The sequence below is a fragment of the Papaver somniferum genome, unplaced genomic scaffold (genome assembly GCF_003573695.1).
Source record: "Papaver somniferum cultivar HN1 unplaced genomic scaffold, ASM357369v1 unplaced-scaffold_24, whole genome shotgun sequence".
Classification (NCBI taxonomy): domain Eukaryota; kingdom Viridiplantae; phylum Streptophyta; class Magnoliopsida; order Ranunculales; family Papaveraceae; genus Papaver; species Papaver somniferum.
In genome coordinates, this window is record NW_020634374.1 from 1,826,075 (window position 1) to 1,834,384 (window position 8,310).

Below are 8,310 nucleotides of genomic sequence, written 5' to 3' on the forward strand. Positions count from 1 at the left end.
CTCAACAATTTAGCAACACAGTTTTGCTCGTCTTAGGTTATAATGATACCTCGTCTCAGCAGACACATTAAATTCATGAGTTTCGAAACATTTGCTAATCATGTTCAACTCAGCAATACATGGACTCATCATCCCATAAAGTCAGCAACTGACTCCACAATCATGAGATTTCAATCGTGTCACATTGGGGGATACTAACTAGGGTTTTGGTCTGCCGGTTTACGGCACGTGTGTTCACCCACGATGAGAATGTGAGCAAGTCGTGTAATCAGTTGGAAGAGTCAGCAAAGTAGTGGGTGGAAAGTTAACCAAGTCTCCGCATGATGAGTAATTAGTTTTAACATGATTTCCCCATTTCCCATTCTCTGATTCCAGCAACTGTCACACTTCATGGGATCATGGTGTTTTCAACTCCGGCATTATAAAATGTCCCTAAATCCTGATTGAAAAGACAGAGGTTTTTCGAACAATCGAACAACATTCGCCAAAACGAGCAATTTCTCATCAAAGTTCATACAGACAATCTTTCGTCTACACGAACTCACAGAAATTACTCTCTATTGATCAAAATTCAATCATTCAGAGCATTTTCACGCTGAATTCACAACATACCTACAATCTCAGATCACCATTGATCTCACGCATTTCTCAGCTTCCCTCCTACAGATCAACCCATCCTCTCTTGTGACCGAATTGACTATGGAACGGCCATTGTTCTTGGTTTAGGCTGGGGTCTTACAGATTTATCTCTCGAACTTAAAGCACTCCCTTCTTGCAGTACATCTGTGTGAGGTTCAACATTTCGCTCGGTTCAAGGAGTCTCCACACGGTCGACTCTTCAATTCCGTAAAAACCAGCAAATCGTTTTCCCCACTCACAGATTGGCGACCAAAGTGGGAGGTTAATCTCTCGGTTGCAATCTCACGATTTAACAAGATGGATGGTCTTAGGTCTGGGTCAGTTACAGGTTACAACACAAACGACGCTAGTACCAGCAACAACAACAATGACAATCAGAATGTCCCAGAAACGGTTCCGGCCTCCAACACTGATGGTGGTGACATTACTCCTCCTCACACTGAAGGTCATCCCCTGTTCGGTCGACACCCTGAAGAAGTCAGAGGAAATCCACCACCTACCATTGCTGATCTTATCAAAGTGCAGGAGACTCTCGCAAAGAATCATACTGACATGGCTGCTACACAGAAGGAACTGTGTAATTATCTCAAAACTCTTACTGATAAGATGACAGAGAAGACTCAAGAAAAGGGAAAAGAGAAGGAGAAATCCTCAGATGTTGTTGATCCTGAAGTAATCCCAATCCATACAGTGGATGATGATGAAACTGGCAAAGCTACAGATTCATCAGCAAAGGAACCATCAAATTTCATTACTCGGGAAGACGTGGAGCGCCTTCTGGAGAACCGTGGAAAATACAAGACATCACTTGTCCATCATCACCAACCTCCTTGTCCTGCCGCTACGCAGAGGATTCCCCTTCCAAAAGGTTACATTTCTCCAACTTTCACTCTGTATGACGGAACTGGCAATGCTCGATAACATGTCTCTCGCTTCCTCGAAGCCTTGGAAGAGCATGAACATAACCATGTTGTTCGCCTCAAGGAGTTTTCAAAATCCTTGAAAGGCAAAGCATAACCTGGTACAACAACATCGCACCGGGGACTATCAATAATTGGGGAGAAATGATAAACGCCTTCTACAGGAAGTACTTTTTCGTGTCAGAGCAAGTCACTCTCTCTGATCTTGGAAGAATGTTCCAGAGGGTCAGTGAAAATCCCAATGATTACGTGAAAAGATTCAGATCCAGGCCCTGGACTGTCATGACCCAAATATCACAGAGCAACATCTGGTAGATTTGTGTATCAACGGCATGCTTCCGGTTTACAGAGCTCTATTGGAGAATCTTCGATTCCAGACTTTCTCAGAGCTTCACGAAGCCGCGAAGAGATCAACAACCACTGCACCTGCCCTGTTAGAAATAACGAAGTCTACAAAGAGTGAGGAATCACGTGACACTCGAGGAAGCAGACGCCTGATCAACAAGCAGGACAACCTGAAGCCCTCTACAAATACTGCTGAAGGGAGCAAGTGCAAGGCAGAATCGTCGAACAAGCATACTGCAGCTCCTCCAAAGACGCAAAAGAAGGACAAACCATAGACACAAGCTCCTGTCCAACACACAGATGCTCCTGATGATGCACCATATTTTCCTCTCCCCATTGGAGAAGTGCTCGAACTATTAGACGTCTGGATCCAAGATGGCGCAATCAAATTTCCATATGTCAGAAGAGACCCAACTGAGGAAGAAATGGAAAATCCTCGTTATTGCCGATTCCACCGGTTCGTGAATCATCCAACAAGCAGCTGCAAAGTTTTGAAACACATATTCAGAGAAAAGGTTGAGTCGGGAGAACTTAATCTTGGAGCCGAGGGAGTACACAGAGATCCTCTTCCTGTCAGGACTTTCTCCATTTCCGAAGCACCAGTCAAGGAGGCAGTTCAGTCATTGATAGAGCATGTCTCGAATTGCTCTACCTGTCGAAAGCACAAAGGGGAGACATGTTCACAGCCTTGAACCACATAGTTTCTGGAAAACGCCTGCTGATTCCAGATGTACCTCATGAACCTTCAGCCACCGACAAAGAAATGTATGACTGGGTCTGCTCACCACATTGCACATTAAAGGAAATGAATTCAAATGGGCATTTGTTGATGTTGGTACTGCTGTAAACATCATCTCTTTGAAAACTCTCAGAGCTGCCGGCATTACTCGACAAGAAGCTACTCACTCTCCCATAACAATCAGAGACCACGAAGGGGTTTCCCGGGATGCATACGACTTCATTATTCTCAAAGTTATAGAAAGTTTGGTCTGCACTGAGACCAAATTTTACATAATCTGGGAAGACCCTGGATATGACATGATCCTTGGAAGGGCCTGGATTCATGTTGGAAAGATCACTCCAAAGCCTTCAGCACGCTGCACCGCCGACGAAGACTTTGAGTCAGAGGACGCATAGGATGCCCCACCATTTGCGCATCTGCATGAGGATAAAACCTTGATGGGACTTACACAAGAACCTGGAGAAAGTCCACATACCTTTGTCAAAAGGTTTCAAGATCAGGCAACTCTTATTCCTCTCCATGCTCCAATATTACCAATGTTCAAATATGCTACTTTGACCCAGGGACTTCTCCCCATGAACAATTTAGCAATTACCAAGAGTTACGAATGGATAACTTCACCTCGGCAATATTATACCCAATGGTTGGATCCAGCGCATCTCAATGTTGATCATTCTATCAAAAGGTTTATTGCTGAAGACCTGGATAAACACGACAGACAGTATGCTGGATACTCTCCTCTACACGAGTGTCCATATGTGCCACAACCATGGAATCAGCGCAAGATATTCAAGGCACGAATTACAAAGCCAAACAAATTCAAGGAGGGAAATTTGGTTCTCAAGGCAACTAAACGAGATCTCCATTCTGCAAGGAGCTCCAATTGAGAAGGACCGTTTATGGTTGCTAAGTCCATAACTGGAGGATACTACAAATTGATCAACACAGATGGAAGAACCCTGCCAGTAATTCACGAGAATTGACTTAAGGCATTTGTCTGAAATTATTAGACATTTGAGGTACTGGGCGTTTAAGCACTCATCACGTCTGGATTTGGCATTTAGGATTTTCTTTCGTTGTATTTCAGTTCCTCCAAAACGTTTGCAATACTTGCAATCAGTATTTGATTTCAGCAATTTATCAAATATTCAGTTCACTTTACTTAAAAGAAAATCTCTATCAAAGTCAAAAGGAAATCCTCAGTCATAGACTCAACACCTATCAAAAATCAAAACCCAAATAGATCTCATATCTCTCACAAAAGTTCAGAAATTCATGGGATTATGGAAAGGAAACTAAAGAAAACAATCGAATAAATATTTCTGCTCCTCTGCCTCCTCCAAGACTTTCAGAGCCGCCTTTTCCACCTCCAGCTTCTTGGTTAGATCAGCAACTTCATTCACCTTCTTCAACACGGCATCACTGGTAGGGAAGGGAGCATCGCCCTTTACTTCTTTCCTGATAACTTCAAGTCTTTGACGGAGCCACTTCAGATTGAATCCAAGATCTTCAGCATTCTTCAAGTTGTATTACCAATCAAAGAGTACATCTTGAGTAACAACATTTCTGGCAGTAATCCGGATATCATCTATGACAAGCAAGATAGATTCCACTTGTTTCATCATAAAATAATTGCGTTCTGGATCCCGAGTGACAACAATGTGTCTATACATTTCCCACAGTTCCTTGTACATAGCAACATATCCGATAGGAACGCTAAATCCTCCAACAAGCTGGTGATACGGGAGTAACTCACCAAATTGAGGATCAAAGGAAATACCTGCAGTCGGATACTCATGCACTATCATCTGGTTCTCAACTACTGGAGCAGCATCGGTGATCATAGAGACAATTTCAGAAGAAGTAGATTCCGCTATTTCGGGTTCGGGTTCCACCGTATGAGGCACAATTAGAGTTTCTTCTACATCCACGGCATCAAAGACCAGCTTCATCATATTGAGGCATAGATATGGAAGTCTTGTCACTGAAAACTCCTGGATTGCCCAAACCATCATTACTGGATTCATAATTCCCAACTTCGTTATTCGGCACCTAATGCGAAGATTACATGGGATTAGAATGATTCAAGGATGGAAATCCAATACGGTTATAAAATTAAGAAAGTAAGTGAACTAACATCATCTAAGTTCCTTATCATGCATCTAAGACGTGTACAAGCAGCATCAAAGTCATGATACACGTTTTCAAAGAAACTCAGCTGAAGAAATTTTACACTGCCCTGTGTTCAATGACAAACTGGGAGCAATTGGTATGAAGTATAGAGTTAGGTCATATACCATTCTCTTCGTATGGAAGTCCTCTACAACATGTCAAAATTTCATGGAAATTTGACGAACGAGCTAGGAGATGTGGTCAAAACATCTGGAAACATGCAATCTGAAAAAGTTCTGAAAGTCTCCTGGAAGTTTACTATTTCGTCTTTTTCAGGCCCTAAACGTGCTCAAAACTTAAAAAGATTCTTTAAAAAGCTAGGAAATTTCCTGGGATACATATGCAGATATTGAAAATCCGACTCCAGATGAAGATTTTACGGCGTTTTTGGTAAAAAAATGGGTTCTGAATTTTCTGACGACGAAGTTCGACCAAGTTTTTCATATATACACATAGATTCTCATTCATTTATTCACAAATCAACACTTTCATACTTTTATGAAGAGGGTACATGGTATATACTTACTTTGGAGGTCTCCGAAGTACTCGAGGAATTATGATCGTCCGTATTAACGACAAGGGGTTCATTACTTCTATTTGGCTCTGAATCTTTGGAAGCGCCTTCATCTATATTCTCAGAGGAAGGTCGAACATCAGCACTTTCCGTCTCCATGATGACATCCTCCTGTACATATTATCAAGTAATTATCATCTTCACATGAAACTTTTATGTCCGATGGTAAAGGAAATTACTCATGACGACTTCTTCTTCAACGCTCAAATCAGAAGTCGTCTGCCCAGCCAGAGAATCGAAGACCGTCAATACTAGACGGAGCAAAGTCCTGTAACCAAATAAAAATATTGATTTTGAGATCCTGATAATGCGGATGGAAGAAGTCACAGCGAAAAATATCAACAACTCACCAAAAAGGCGACTGGGGACTTTATGGTGTTGGGCAACAACTTGCAATTCTTGCTCCTGCCTTCTCCACCGTGGGAATTGCCTCCGCTCTGAGAAATTCACTTCAATTCGAGGTCTCACACACGACCCCCTGCAAAAAAATTGATGTAGTAATTAAAGACGATTATACGAGTTGTATGAGGAATATGCAAAAGAATACATACTGGTGAACCTCCTGGAGATGTCTTTCGTTTGTCACCACCAGAAATATTCCTGTCTGGGACGAGAGGCACTCATCTCAGAAGAAGGGGGATCCTTCACTAAAGGTTGGGAGGCCGTCACATAATCATTAAGACGCTCAAGCTGCTGATCCCAGAATTCCATAACCTGGAGTCACGTACGTGGTTCGATCAATACAAGGGAACCAATAGGCTCCCTTCATCACGTGTGTGATCTAAACAAGTCTTAAGTTGTTCCACTGATGGTCTTCTCCTTCTGAAGGTTGGAACACATTGGTCCATACCCATCTGACGGGCGGTTCTGTCAATATTATACTCTCCACCGAAAAATCTCCATACGCTGCTGATATTATGTGACCGGGAGTACAACTCAGCATGAAAGATCTTTCGCCATCACTCAAATCAGCACCGGATTTCAAATACTTACTTTTCTCCAGCATTGAAAGTCTTCAATTGAGAAACGTGAGGAGGAACCACCACCCAAGGACGGAAGTTGAACTCAGACTCGTCATCTAATACGTCGATGAAGCGTGTCTTGGACTGAATTTGCTTCGTAGACCAGCGCATAATCCTAGCGTTGTCTTTCTCATGGAAGATACGTCGAGCATCAGCAGAGTTCAGACTTTGTAAGACACTACGGGGAATGGGTGCATAGTTTCCGAAACGCTCCCACATCAGAGCTTGGAGAAACATCGTGTTGGCGTATATTTCAATCTTCATGAAGCCGTTCGAAACACTGGAGTCTACGACTAAAGAGTCCAGATTAGAATATAAAGAGCCTAAGAATAAGCTACCTAGCGGAAGTTATTCACCTTGAGCCATCTTAATAGCGAAAGGAATTACAAACGGCTTCAACAAGGTACCAACATCTTCAATAACATCCCTAGACAGCCATAAACACAAGAAAGCAGCAATAGACAACATACCGTCGGGTTCATCAAGAGGGACTCTCGTGGCCAACAATGTGTTAACCAATGAGCGTAACAACCTTTACCAAAAACCTTGTTGATTCTCTCTATCTCATCTGTTAAAGTTTTGGAAACTGCTTTCTCTTCCGCTGTCCAAAGTTCTTCAGGAAAGTTACCTGTAATTGGAAGATGCAATAAAGCAACTACATCTTCCAAGGTAATAGTGAACTCTCCCCAGCTGCATATAAACGTGTGAGTTGGGATGCACCAGCGAGCAAGAAGAGCTACAATACCTCGTGCGTCATGAAAGATATACAAATCTCCAGATGTTTGAACGGCCCTGGTAATTTGTTCTCTATCCAGCATAGCTCTAACACGAGGAAATCCTAGCATGTGTCTAGACCATCCCGAGAACTTCTCTAAGGGGCGTCGAGAAAGCTTGAATTCAATCATTGAAGCCTGGAATAGTCCTCGTTCAAGACATAACCGAATAGCAGCACGAGGAGTCACCAATTTATTTTGATTGACCGTCCTGGGATTGATCAGAAGGCGATATACCGGGGACTTGAGACGATTTTCGGGCTCCTAAACCTCAAAGAAAGCGTCATCTATGTTTGGGACATTCTTGACTCCAGGTGTTTCGTCTTCCACACCAACGGAAGTCTCATCCGTGCATGTTTCCTCTATGAAGATATCATCATCTTCTCACCTTTCATCTCTGGAAGCGTCATTGGCTGGAGAATCAGACATCCTCGCAAAGCTGCTGTGAAATCCACACAATGTTTCAGTCATCCGCGAATTCAATAAGATGATGGAATAATGCAAATTAAAACTCCGGTGTCTACAAAACGGTAAATCTTGAACTCTTACATCTTTCAATTTCACTAACATTAGTGGTTGCAATACAAGAGTTAACACACGAAATCAATTCGTTCCTTGAAAACTGCAATAACGAACAACACTTCATTAGTTCATGAAAAATGATTTTCTCATAAAATCATAGACATAATTTTTATAATGTGAACATTCACACAACTGACCTCATGAAATTTACAACAAGACACCATTTCATCGTAAATAAATTGTCTAGTTTGAAGGTTACTCAAAACCCACGTCTTGATTTTACAAAGCAACAATTAATGAAATTTGTTCACGTAAATTTTCAGAATTTATCTAATTAGAAAAAGTCCATGTGAATAAGATATGTCATCATGTTTCACGTAAAATATGTCACGGCTACATATATAAAAAATCTATTTTCCTTCGTATTAGTGTTTTATTAAAAACGAAGGTTTATGCTAGTTTTGTGAAAGCTCACACCTATTGTGATAAAATACTAACTCTCATGAAAGCTCATAAATAAAGTTTTATCACTGGACATAAGTTCACATACATAAAAATATATACATATTTTCCTCGAATAAGCATCGTCTTCTAAAAACGG